Raw genomic sequence first — 14336 nt, 5'->3', positions numbered from 1 at the left:
ATATGGTGACATCCAATTGCAACATATCCTTTCTGATTTGGGACACAGAGAGTTTGTGGTTTTCTCTATTATCTAACACTGCAAAGTAACCAAAGTGGCAAGCATGTACAATTGATGGCAGAGAGCCTGATATAAACACTTAGAAAAATATTTCATGCTTGGTATTGGCTTTCCAATATCCACTTCTCCCTTCATCTTTCCTACAAACATATCCCAATTTTGTTCAGGGTAGCAGTGTGCCCAATTAAAGAACTCTGCTTTTCAGACTCCTTTGCAGCCGGGGTTTTGTCACAGTTCTAGTCAGAAAGATATAAGCAGAACTCTAATATCTAATGGGTAGGCCTTTTAGCAAAATTATTGCTTTCCTGATTAAAATGAAAAGGGACATTTTTTTCTTTCAGATGATGTTGGTGTAGCATATTATTGGTTATCAAAATACCCATAGTTTGGGGACTTTGAAATGGTAAATATTCATGGTGTGTAAAAAGCATGACACATAACTGTATGATCTTAATTGCATTAAAATGCTTAGCTGGGTAGATACACACGTGGGACCTGAAGTTAAACTGTAAACTGCTTGTGATTATGGATGACTTTGTTCTTTGCTTCTTGTGTTTTTCAGTTTCCTTTTATGCACATGTTAACTTTAAAAAAATAAAAAATTTTAAAACCTAAAATAAAATGAAAAGGGACAAACTTAATAGACATGATTTTTTTTCTTTAGTAAGTTCTAAGCCCAGTGTGGGGCTTTAACTCACAGCCCTAAGATCATGAGTCACAAGCTCTAGTGACTGAGCCAGCCAGGTACCCCCAGATATGAATCTTTTGTCCTTGGTCTTTCTTCCTGCCTGGAATGTGGAGACACTGCCCAGTAGTACAACAAACATTTTGTGACCATGGAAGAAAGCCTTTCACTATAGACGGTAGTAGAAGAAGAGAAAAGGTGTCTGGTTTCCTGAGCAGTTGCATGAGCCCTGAACTTTCTACTTTGGACTCCTTGTTACATGAAAAGAAATAAAGAAAGAAAGTGTTAAAGCCATTGTGGTTTTGATTTCTGGAACCACTGAAAGCAGCCCTGACATCTAGGGGAATGGAACAAGATAAGCCTGTGCCACCATACTCCCCTTGTGAGGATTTATCTCCCATCCAAGTACTAACCATGCCCAACCCTGCTAAGCTTCCAAGATCAGACGAGATCGGGCATGTTCAGGGTGGTATCGCCGTAGACTTGTGAGGATTTATCAGGGTTATTTTTCTTCTAGATAAAGAGAGGACAATTGTGACAATTGGTCAAGAAGCCCCTTCTGCCTGTGGGGTGAGAATCTCCAAAGCTTACCCAGCACACATGGAGTAGATTTGGGGGAGATATCTGCAGAACTCGCTACATTATTAAATGGGATGGTTGAAAAGATAGTGACATGGGATATAAAGTACCAGCAAGTGGCAAGCCTCCAAAACATCTTCATTTCCCTCCCCTCTTCTCTATGTTGTTTAAAAAAATCCATTAAAAAATACTTATCGATACCTTTTAGAATGGCTAAAATAAAGGACAAGGAAAAAAAAGACAAGAAATACAAGCATGGACGAGGATGTGGAGAAAAAGGACCCCTCATGCACTGTTGGTAAGAATGTAAATGGAGCAGCCACTGTGGAAAACAGTATGGAGGTTCCTCAAAAATTAAAAATAGCAATATTATATGATCCAAAAATTCGACTATGGGGCATTTATGAAAATAAAAACACTAACTTGAAAAGACAGATGCACCTCTATGTTTACTGCAGCATTATTTATAATAGCCAAGACATAAAAGCAACCTAGGTGTCCATCAATAGACGAATGTATAAGGAAAATGTTACACACACACACACACACACACACACACACACACACACACACACACCCAGAATATTACAGAGCCATAAAAAGGGATGTGATTGTGCCATTTGAGACAACAAGGATAGACCCAGAGGGTATTATGCTAAGTAAAATAAGTCATACTGAGAAAGACAAATACTATATAATTCCACTCATAAATGGAATGTAAAAAAATGGAATAAACAAACAAAAAGCAGAATCAGAACTATAAATACAGAGGAACAGATAAATGGTTGCTAGAGGGGAGGGAGGTGGGAATTGGTCAAAATGGGTAAAGGACAGTGGGAGATACAGGCCTCCAGTTATGCAATGAATAAGTCATGGGAATACAAAGCACAGCATAAGGAATAGAGTTAATGATATTGTATCATACCTGCAGTGAACACATCATAATGTATAAGTGCTGGAAGCCAGTTTCTGAACTCACGAAGTTGAGAAAATCTTGTGAGGTAAGACCGGTTTTGCAAGGCTTCCACCTTCAGACGACCTGATGTCTACAAAGAACTAAAAGAACTAACTTTTGCCTTTGCTATGCTAAAAACATTGCCTTGTATTTGAATGCTAAAGATACCTTCCTCCCCCATATGATAAGCATCTAAGTCACCTACATCAGTCACTGTTGATAAAGATTATGCATGTGTCTTCTACCAATCTACGTTCAGGGAAATTTTTACATACCAAAGAATTTTTCATCAGAAATCATTGTCAAAGGAAATTGCGACTTCTATTTTGTACCCCATTTTTTCAATAAATAAAGCTGACTCTCTGGTCAGTGCAGAGATGCTTGCCTGCTGATCAGAAAGAAACTTGTGGCTCTCTCATTCCCTCCCCCTTTCGCCAATTCTCATCTCTCTTGTGCTGACACCGTCCATCCTTCAGGGAACCCTGGACCTGCTGGAGCTGGACTCTGGCATACAAGCATGTCAAATCACTAAACTGTACTCATAAAACTAATGTAAAAAAATTACTTAGTGAGCATCTATTGTGAACAAAGCATTTTTCAGGTACATCAGAGTTCAAAAATGAGAAAGACACTCTTTGGTATTGAATACTGGAAGACTTAATAAAATCACAGGTATGAAAAGTCTTTGTAAAGCAAATAAGAGTTATAGAAAGAAAGTGCCAGGAACAAAGTCTGCCTTGAACACTTTCTTGCTTGACATTAAATGGAAGATATTGTTAAGATGTGACTACACCAGGCCAACTAGGATCTCTTTCTCAGTCAGTCATTGTGACTCAGGCATATGAAAGAAATGAGTGTCATGATGACTAAGCTGAATCAAGGCTGTTACAACATCACACAGAGTTAGTTAATATATGGATTAAAGGGTCAAGGAAGATTTCCCCTTAGTTTGCTTTAGGACAAAATCTTACTCATTTCAGTGCTCTGATGTTAGGTTTCAAAGAGCTCTGATCTAGCGAGCTGAGGAATCACTCCACTTGAAACAATACAATCACACAAATAATAAGAGAATGTATCTGGGCAAATAATTCAGATAATACAGATGTGTACGGCATAAAAAGCAAAGTTGTTATCTGTTTCGTGGAAATTACACCTGATGGCTTTCTGTGGCAATGCATTTTAAAAATAGACAGACCTGTCTTCCCTTTCTTCTCTGCAACTTCCATTGATTGCATTGGTCTGGTGAGATAAGGCTTGTGAAAAATTAGAAAACAGGATAGTAATATTAGTCTCATAAGTGAAAGAATCCCTTACTACACATAAGACACTACGTTTGGGGAGAGAACGATTATGCCTCTTCCCACACAACAGTATGAGATGTGGCTGGTGCAGCACCAACTAGGAGCCTTTAGTATCTAGTACTTCTTTCTTTTTTTAAAATAAAAAAACGTATTTTAGAGAAAGAGATAGAGACAGATATTGAGAGCACGAGTGGGGGAGAGGGACAGAGGGACAGAGAATCTTAGACAGACTCCATGCTCAGTGGGGAGCCCAATGTCGGGTTCAGTCCCACAACCCTGGGATCTTTTTTTTAAAATGTAATTTATTGTCAAGTTAGCTTACGGTGTACACAGTGTGCTCTTGGCTTCGGGAGTAGACTCCCATGATACATTGTTTACATACAACAAACACCCAGTGCTCATCCCAACAAGTGCCTTCCTCAATGCCCATCACCCCTCCCATCAACCCCCAGTTGGTTCTCTGTATTTAAGAGTCTCTTATGGTTTGCCTCCCTCTCTGTTTGAAACTATTTTTTCCCTCCCCTTCCCCCAGGGTCTTCTGTTAGTTTCTCAAATTCCACATATCAGTGAAAACATATGATATCTGTCTTTCTCTGACTGACATTTCACTTAGCATAATACCCTCCAGTTCCATATACGTTGTTGCAAATGGCAAGATTTCATTTTTTCTCATTGCCATGTAGTATTCCATTGTATATATAAACCACATCTTCTTTATCCATTCATAAATTGATGGACATCTGGGCTCTCGATAATTTGGCTATTGTTGATAGCACTGCTATGAACACTGAGGTACGTGTGACCCTATGCATCAGCATTTCTGTATCCTTTGGATATATTCCTAGTAGTGCTATTGCTGGGTCATAGGGTAATTCTATTTTTAATTTTTTGAGGAATCTCCACGCTGTTTTCCAGAGAGGCTGCACCAGTTTGCATTCCCACCAACAGTGCAAGAGGGTTCCCTTTTCTGCAATCCTCACCAACATCTGTTGTTTCTTGATTTGTTCATTTTACCCACTCTGACTGGTGTGAGGTGGTATCTCAGTGTAGTTTTGATTTGTATTTCCCTGATGATGAGTGATGTTGAGCATCTTTTCATGTGTCTGTTGCCATCTGGATGTCTTTGGAGAAGTGTCTATTCATGTCATCTGCCCATTTCTTCACTGGATTATTTGTTTTTATTATTTTGTTAAGTTCTTTATAGATTTTTGGATACTAACCCTTTATCCAATATGCCATTTGCAACTATCTTCTCCCATTCTGTCAGTTGCCTTTTAGTTTCATTGATTGTTTCCTTTGCTGTGCAGAAGCTTTTTATCTTGATGAGGTTTCAATAGTTCATTTTTGCTTTTATTTCCCTTGCCTTTGGAAATGTGTCAAGTAAAAAGCTGTTGCAGCTGAGGTCAAAGAGGTGTTGTCTATTTTCTCCTGTAGGATTTTTATGGTTTCCTGTTTCACAGTTAGGTTTTTCACCCATTTTGAGTTTATTCTCCACAACTCTGGGATCTTGACCTGAGCTGAAATCAAGAGTTGATGCTCAACTGACTGAGCCACAGAGGCACCCCAGTATCTACCATTTATAATCCTCATAACAGTCCAGGAAAGCAAATATTATTATTATCTTCCTCAGAAGCCTAAGGAACCTGAAGTTCTAAGAGGTAAAATCAATTAGACAAGCTCATAGAGCTAGTCAGTAGGAGGGTTGAGATTTGAATCTGAGTTAACATGCTCCAAAGCCCTGTACTTTTCACTGTTCCATGTTAACTTCCAATACAGGTAAGACGGGTTCCTCTTGTAGGTAAGAACAAACGTAGGAAAGATCACACTTTGGGATCTCTTTGAACAACCATTAGCGATGTTATTTTGGACATACGAATACACTGAATGTCTTGGAATGTCACTCTCTCATCTTGGGTTCCTCTCTTAGTCCCTCTTCCCACTCTCCTCTACACTTGGCTGGTGTCCAATGTAATTCTGGGGCAGAGTTCCTTTCTGTCTCATAATGGCTGTGGCTGGGACAGAGACAGAGAAAACACAAGATGAACTGGAAACACCTTCTGGAACCAGTAAGTAAGAAAACACGTAAGTTATGATTTGACCAAAAAAGGACAGGGGACATGCTCAAAGAAGTTCCTTCAGCCAGTTCTAAGACAATTTGAGCATCAAAACAAGTGATGAAATTAACAGATTAGGACCTATATGATTAACAAAAACAATTAATACCTTAATGGAATTAACATATTTTATCACTCATAAAATAAGTTTCCATGAGTTTATAAATGTAGAGGTAAAGAAAGATCTTCTTTGGGGCCCCTGGGCAGCTCAGTTGGTTAAGCACCTGACTATGATTTCTGCTTAGGTCATGATCTTGAGGTTCCTGGAATTGAACACTGCCTTGGGTTCTGTGCTGATGGCGTGGAGCCTGCTTGGGATTCTCTCTCTCCCTCTCTCTCTCAAAATAAATAAATAAACTTAAAAAAAAAAAAAGAGACAGATCTTCTTTATAGTAGGAATGTCAACTAATATATGTGGTTTGGGGGCACCTGGGTGGTTCAGTTGGTAGAGTGTTTGACTTCGGCTCAGGTCATGATACTGCTCAAGGGTTCAAGCCCCAAGTCAGGCTCTGCACAGACAGCTTAAAGCCTAGACCCTGCTTCAGATTCTGGGTCTTCCTCTCTCTCTCTGCCCCTCCCCACTCATGCTCTGTTTCTCTTTCTCTCTCTTCTCTCTCTCTCTCTCTCTCTCTCTCTCTCTCTCTCTCTCTCAAAAAGAAATAGACATTAAAAATTTTTAAATAAATGTGGTTGTAATGACAAAATTAGAATGTCACCATTCTGCAACCATTGTTTTAATCATTGGTTCAGACAAAAATCATGTACACTAAAATAAATAGGTAGAAGTTTGTTTTAGAAAAGAATACACCTAAAAGTATCTCTTCACACATTATTTATTAAAGGGGGAAAATGTAACTTTACAGTATAAAAACCTAGCAGGCAAGTGATCAAAGTTAACGTTACCAATAATGGGACAGATGTTATCATGTTCTTTCTGACATTATCCATTGAGAAAAACACTGCACCAGTTCTGCAGTATCCTGACAGAAATGCATACCTGGAGTTAACTATGAGGAAACAGAAAACTCAAATTGAAAGGAGACCTTCTACAAAATAATTAGCTTGTGATCTTCAAAAGCATCCAGGTCATGGATGTCAAAGAAAGCCTGAGAGACTGACTTTCTAGATTAAAGAAGGCTAAGAGACATGACACTTAGATGCAGTCAGGAAATGGGTTGGAATGGAGATTGCAGGATGGCTCTAAGTGCATGATTGAAACAGCCGGTGAGATCTGAATGTGTCACATTGGTTAGAGCAGGAGCTGGCAAACTGTGTACGACCCTTTGGTCAAATCTGGCCTACAAGTTTTCTATGGCTGGCAAGCAAAGAATGTTTTTTACATTTTAAAAAATTATGGGAAAAAAACACAAAGTTTATCATCTAAACCATTTTTAAGTGTACAGTTCCATAGTGTTAACTGTATTCACACACTGTATAACAGATCTCTAGAACTGTTTTTGGAAAACTAAAATTCCATACCCGTCAAACAACAACAGCCCACTGCCATCTCCCCCTAGCCCTTGGTACCCACAATTTTTTATTTCTGCAAATCTGACCTCTTTAGATGTCTTCTATAAGTGAAGTCATATAGCTTTTGTCTTTTTGTGACTTGCTTATTTCACTTAGCATCAATTTCTTTTTAAAATGTTTTTAAATTTTTCATCTATTTATTTTGAGACACTGAGCACGGGAGGGGCAGAGAGAGAGGGAGAGTGAGAGAGAATCCCAAGCAGGCTCTTTGCTACTAGCACGGAACCCAATGTGGGGGCTCAAATCCAAAAACAGTGAGATCACGACCTGAGCCAAAAGCAAAAGTCAGACACTTAACCAACTGAGTCACCGAGGCACGCCACTTAGCATAATTTTCTTAAGATTTATCTGTGTTGTAGCATGTGACAGAATTTCCTTCTTTTTAGAGGCTGAATAATAAGTCATTGTATGTATATACTACTTTTCTTTATCCACTCATCTATCCATAGATTTTGGGTTCCTTCCATCTCTTGTCTATTGTGAATGATGTTTCAGTGGACATGGGCATGCAAATGTCTCTTTGGGATCCTGCTTTCAGTTCTTCTGGATTCTATTTTTAATCTTTTAAGGAAACTTCATACTTATTTCCAGAGTGGCTTCACCATTTTATAGTCTCACCAGTAGTGCACAAGGCTTCCAATATCCTCAACACATATTTTGTGGGTTTTTTGTGTGTTTTTTTGTTACTATTGTTTATTTTTTTTAAATAGTTTATTGCCAAGTTGGTTTCCATATAACACCCAGTGCTCTTTGTGGTTTTTTTTTTTATAGTGGCCATCCAAATATGTGTGAGATGATATCTCTTTCTAGTTTCAATTTGCATTTCTCCAATGATAGTGTTATTGAACATTCGTATACTAGTTGGCCATCTGTATAGCTTCCTCAGAGAAATGTCTATTCAAGCCCTTTGCCCTTTTGTGAATCAGGTATCTGTTCCTTTAAAATTGATTGTGGGAATTCTTTATATGTTTCAGTTATGAACCCTTTATCAGATATATGATTTGCAAGTATTTCTCCCATTTGATACACTGCTTTGTCACGGTGTTGATTATTTCCTTTGATGTGTTTTTTACTTTTGTTCTAGAGAGAGCATGCAAGCAGAGGAGAGGTGCAAAACGTAGATGGGTAGGGAGAGAGAGAGGAGACGGAGAGAGAGAGAGAGAGACAGAGAGAGAGAATCCCAAGCAGTCTCCGCACTCAGCATGGAGCTGGGTTCCCTAAGCTCAGGGTTCCTCTGCTGTGATACCAGCCGCTGCACGCACAGTATATTCACCTGGGCTTCCCTGTGTTGCCCCCGTGGGCTGGGGTGGGGTGCAGGTGGGGAGTCAGCGTGAACATGAACCTCATGCTGCTTGTTGCGCTACGAGTAATAACGTCCTTTTCCTCTGACCAAGGAGTCTGTGTCTTCTCCAGCATCTGTGAAACTGTGGCAGGCTAACTTGCTAGCTTGCAAAAGAAGGCAAACATCTCAACACCTTCACAGTTCCCGACAATTACAAAGTACAAATCATGCAGTCATGTATAAGGAAGCACAATATGGCAACCAAATTGATTATAAAAAGTAATTTCATTTTTCACTCCTATCTCTAAATGAATATTTAAAGGATTCAATTCATAATTATCTTACTGTGCAACCATGGCACCATCCAGCCTCTTCCACATACAGTTATGGTCCCCAATTTATCCCCTGGTTTGAAAGATACTACAAATGACCCATGGAATCTAAATCTGTCTGGCCATTATCCAGAACCACTGATCGGTGGCCAAGGGGTAAAGAGTGCTTTAAGAGAATTGGCATTTCTGAACTCCCTCCAATATCTCAACTGGCCCCTTACTCATTGATCCTGGTGTATGATGCACAATTCCTACCATCTTCTTTCCAAACACCCACTTTCAGAGCAAAATTATAGTTTTGTCCTTGTTACTTCTCAGTCCACTCAGTACCATTGACATCCTGATGGCTGACCCATCCCTAAAAGCAATACAGGTCACCAAGAAGGACATCTAGGAAACTGTGTGTGTGTGTGTGTGTGTGTGTGTGTGTGTGTGTGTGAGAGAGAGAGAGAGAGAGAGAGACAGAGAGAAACACTATTGGAACAATGATTAGTGGTACTAGCTCCAGACAGAAAACCCAAGTGGTGGACACTGCCTGCTTCTTTCACCATGATTTACATATCTTCAAGCCTGAAGATGGGAGCACAGTTACTTGAGGTCTCTCAAAATGATGGAAGTTGGCGGCACCTGGGAGGCTCAGTCAGTTAAGGGTCTGACTCTCGATTTTGGCTCAGGTTATAATCTCACGGTTGGTAAATTCAGCCCAATGTCAGGCTCTGTGCTGACAGTGCAGAGCCTGCTTGGGATTCTCTTCCTTCCTCCCTCTCTGTTCCCACCTCCCCCAACCACTTGCACTCTCTTTCTGTCTCTCAAAATGAATAAACATTTTTTTACATGATGAAAGTTGTCAGGCAAAGCCCTTTGGATCAAGTGTATTTACTCTTTTACTATTCTTTGTCATGCCAGGTTTAATGAGGGCACAGAATAGATAACAAAAGAATGTCATTCCAGAGAGGCTGGACTCCAGGCAAGTCCACGACCACAGAGGATGGTCATGGGAATGAATCACCAGCTCATTCAAATGTGATCCCTGGATGAGCAGCATCAGCACCAGCTATGAGTTTGCTGGAAATCCAGAATTTCAGGTCCCACTTCAGACTTACTGATTCAGAAACTACATTTTCAACAAGATCCTTGGGTGATTCAGGTGCACATTTCACAGACTGAAAAGTGTTGTTAAAGCTTTCTATGTGGGAAACCCACAGAAACACAAGCTCTGCTTTGTTAACGATGATCTGAATGTGAGAGAGTGTTTGTCATCTAAATGGCCTTGTGGCCCCTATTACTCTTGACACATCCTTGTGGGCTATGCTCCATCATTCCAAGAACTGTCTCCCACTCCTGTCTGGCATTCTCAAGCCACATAATCTGTTCTGGGGTCTCTGATTGCTATCTCCTTATCTTGTACTGCGTTATCATCTCCCTGATGCTTAACTGTCCGCTCCACCTTTGCGTCCTCACCTCCATACAGCCATGGGGTATTCTCATTCTGCCTGCATCTCACAAGCCCCATGTTAGACCTCCCAAATTCTTCTTGTGTGGGAGTGGGGTTTAACGACACGCACCCACCTCCCTGCTAGAGTTCTACATGTCCAGCTAGAAGACTTTGGCCAGGAAAAAGTGAAGCAGTAAGAAAGTGGTCTATAGGACCACCTGGCAGCTCAGTCAGTTGAGCTTCTGACCTTGATTTCGATTCAGGTCATGATTCCAGGGTCATGGGATTGAGCTCCACATCAGGCTAGAGCATGGAGCCTACTTGGGTCTCTCTCTTTCACTCTTTCTTTCTTTCTCTTTCTCTGCCCTTCTCCCCTGCTTGTGTTCACTCTCTCTCTAAAATTAAAAACAAACAAACAAAATGTCTATGATCTTTGATCTTTCTGGAAGGCTTAGGAGAAGAAACATCTTTTGGTTGGGTCCCACAGCAGAGGGTGAGGGCTCTAACTAGACACTTCTGAGCATGCTTGTTTTGGCTGAGGCTGAAATGCAATGCTGGTGTTTGCTACTGCCTTCACTACACTTGTCAGGACCTGCGGAAAGCCTCTTAACAGGAAGGGAACAAGGGATGAGGCACTGGCAGAGTTGGCAGGGCATAAAGCTCAATTTTAGTAACACATGGGTTCTTTTATTTATGTGCTTTTCTTTCCCTGGTTTTGACTTTCTGGCTTTTCATTACCGTTACCATAGTGGGAATGAATTTTAGTCCAATTTAGTTCAGGTAAGATTCCAAGGTGCTTCACTATAATTACTGCCTGGCAAATGCCTTCAACTTCCTTGCTTCTCTCTTCCTTTATCAGTCCCCTTGGCATAATACTAACCCTGAATAAAAACGATTGCCTTTTTCACATCTGCTCATGAGCAGCTGAACATTACTAGAGAAAACCACACAACCAGACTGACCAGTTTTACTTCAGTGATCACAAACAACATTTTGGCATGCTCAGCCCCACCCAGCAATCCCACTCATTCTCCAGCAAATTTGCTTTCTCATACAGTGTGATAACCATTTTATACTTTCACTTCTCTTCTCAAGCCTTAGCCATCAAGAGATAATCTTACCTTGGGCTTCATTGAGAAAATAGAAACCATTAGATCAGAGACCTTGTCTTTTCATGGTCAAAGTTACACATTTCTCTGCATCCGTACACATCTCCCCTTTTCTTCCTCTGATGATGGGGGAAGTCCTCTCCTTCTACTGAAGGTTGATGAACTTGGATTGCGTCCCTTTTAACCTTCTTAGGCTACTTAGGTTATTTCTCTTCTCCCGCATAATCAAGCTCTTCTGTATCAACCAGAGTACTTTCCACAATAAATAAAAAGACAAAAACCACTGAAGACTAAAGGCTCTTGATGTATATCTCCTGCCCCCACTCAGGAGCCAGACAGATCTGAGTGGGCATTATGCTAATTAGTAAATTCATATGTCCTTCTGTAAAACCTTGCCATGGAGAATATTTCTGAAATGACTGTTTACCTAATTTTACACATTATTTCAACAAAAAAGTAAATAGATACATGTTTGTACATCGGAGATATTTCTTTGCAAATGTTTTTCCTTCCTTTAAAAACAGAGCCAACGCCAGTGTTTAAATTATATGGCTGGTGCAAAATCCTCATAACTGCCATCCCTTATGAAGCCGGCCAGGGAGTGGGCACTGGAACTATGTCTAGCTTTCCCTTTTTGTCTATGCAACCGATCAGGCTTCTTTTCCCTTATTAGATGCTTGGTTTTAAAAAGTGCTTCATTCAAGAATTCTGAGGGAAGGCTAAAAAACAGAAACCATGGTAAATTACAGAGTTTATCCATCAGACATCTATAGCAGACTGTGCAGAAGTGGGTAGCACCCTCTGGTGGACAAACAATTTGGAACTGGCATAGTCTCTGTTGGGTGCTTTGGAAACAAGGCCAGGTGGAGTTCTCTCCAGAATTTCTGCTCAAGATTTTATCTGTGGTTCTCTGATGGTCAGCAAGTAAACAACTGGCTTCTGTCTGCCTGATGACCTAGCAGGTCCAGGATATAAACCCAGTAGGAGTGGGGGGTGTGAGTTGTGTAATTTTTTTCCTTGCCTTCAATAAGAGCACCAGAGGGGCACTTGGGTGGCTCAGTCAGTTTAAGTGTCTGACTTTGGCTCAGGTCATGATCTCATGGTTCATGGGTTGGAGCTCTGTGTCGGGCTCTGTGCTGAACGCTTGTTCAGAGCTTGGAGCCTGCTTCAGATTCTGTCTCCTTCTCTCTCTGACCCTCCCTTGCTCACTCTCTGTCTCTCAAAAATAAATAAACAGAAAAACAATTAAAAAAATAAGAATATCAGGGGAGGGGAGAATTGTAAAATGAGTTTCTCCACGGAAGTGACTGAGTGGTACGAACATTTCAAAGGAAAATGGATGTGGGGAAAAACAAAACAAAACAAAACAAAACAAGAACTAATACAGTCAGATACTACTGCCCCCCTTCCTTCTTCAAGTGGATGGCTGGTAGAAGAGATAAGAAACATATTAACTTTTAAAAAGATAGACATATACAAAGAAAGCTGGAGAGAGGTTATATTCGTAAGAGTCTGAGAAAATTTAAAAGTGGGTTTGGCAATGAAATTAGTGGTTTTCCAATTGCACTCAAACAACCAGACCTCTGGGGTAATAGATATGACCAAGGAAAAGGAAGCTCAAGAGCAATGCTAGTTTTGGGGAGGTTAGGGGGCTCGGTCAGTTAAGTGTCCGACTTTGGCTCAGGTCATGATCTCATGGTTCTTGAGTTCAAGCTCTGCATCAGGCTCTGTGTTGACAGCTCAGAGCCTGGAGCCTGCTTCGGATTCTGTGTCTCCCTCTCTCTCTGACCCTGCCCCGCTCATGCTCTGTTTCTCTCTGTCTCAATAATAAATAAAACATAAAAAATTTAAAAAAGAGCAATGCTGGTTTTGAATTAGTCTTTTCTTCCTAGTTTTATAATATTCTTCAATAAAAAAAAAGATGTTATAGTACCAATTCCTTGCCTTCTAAGTAGAGAGAATTTTAAAATACTATAATATCCCAAGTTGTATATAAAATGCTTGTTTTTCAACCACTTATTAGTTTGTGGGTATATAGATGTGATGTAACTTTTATTCACTTAATTCAAGTCAACTTTTGAGCCAAGCAATTCAATGTAAGTGTATAATTCAATTCAAACTATGCTCAATCTGAATGGAAAGACCCTTTAAAAGTCTTATACCAGAAATTATAAGGTTTTCTCTTACTTCAGATGACTTTTGATCATACTGATCAGTAGTCACCCAGCATAGTGGTACAAATGTCAGCCATCTGGGAGTGTGAATTATAACACCCCACTGCTCTAGTTCGACAGTGTAGATCCACTAGGCTAAAATCCACGGTTAGGGCAGTTTCTTATCGTTCCTCTTCATCATTGGATACACTGAAAAAACCAATCAACTCTAAATTATTTTACCCAGATTATTCACCTGGTAGGTAAGTCATTTTGTGCATCAGTTGAAATGTATTTATTGAATGCTAATTACATAAAGATACTAAAAGAATACAAAGAATTATAAGGCATGGCCTTAGTGGGTTTTTTTTTTAAAGTTAATTTTTATTTGGGGAGGGGGAACGGGCAGACAGAGGAGAGAGAGAGAATCCCAGGCAGAGAATGCCGGGCTGGAACTCTCATGAACCATGAGATCATGACCTGAGCCAAAGTCAGATGCTTAACTGACTGAACCACCCAGGTGTCCCCTTAGTGCTTTTTTAAAATAGACTTTTAAAAAATTCTTTAAAAATTTTTTTTAGTGTTTATTTTTGAGAGAGAGAGACAGAGTGTGAGCAGGTGAGAGGCAGAGAGTGTGACACAGAATCTGAAGCAGGGTTCAGGCTCTGAGCTGTCAGCACAGAGCCCGACACGGGGCTCAAACTCATGAACCATGAGATCATGACCTGAGCCAAAGTTGGACACTTAACCAACTGAGCCACCCAGGCGCCCCTTTAATAGACATTTTTTAAAGAGCAATTT

This window comes from Suricata suricatta, chromosome 13 (genome assembly GCF_006229205.1).
Source record: "Suricata suricatta isolate VVHF042 chromosome 13, meerkat_22Aug2017_6uvM2_HiC, whole genome shotgun sequence".
Taxonomy (NCBI): Eukaryota; Metazoa; Chordata; class Mammalia; order Carnivora; family Herpestidae; genus Suricata; species Suricata suricatta.
This window is presented reverse-complemented; position numbering follows the sequence as displayed.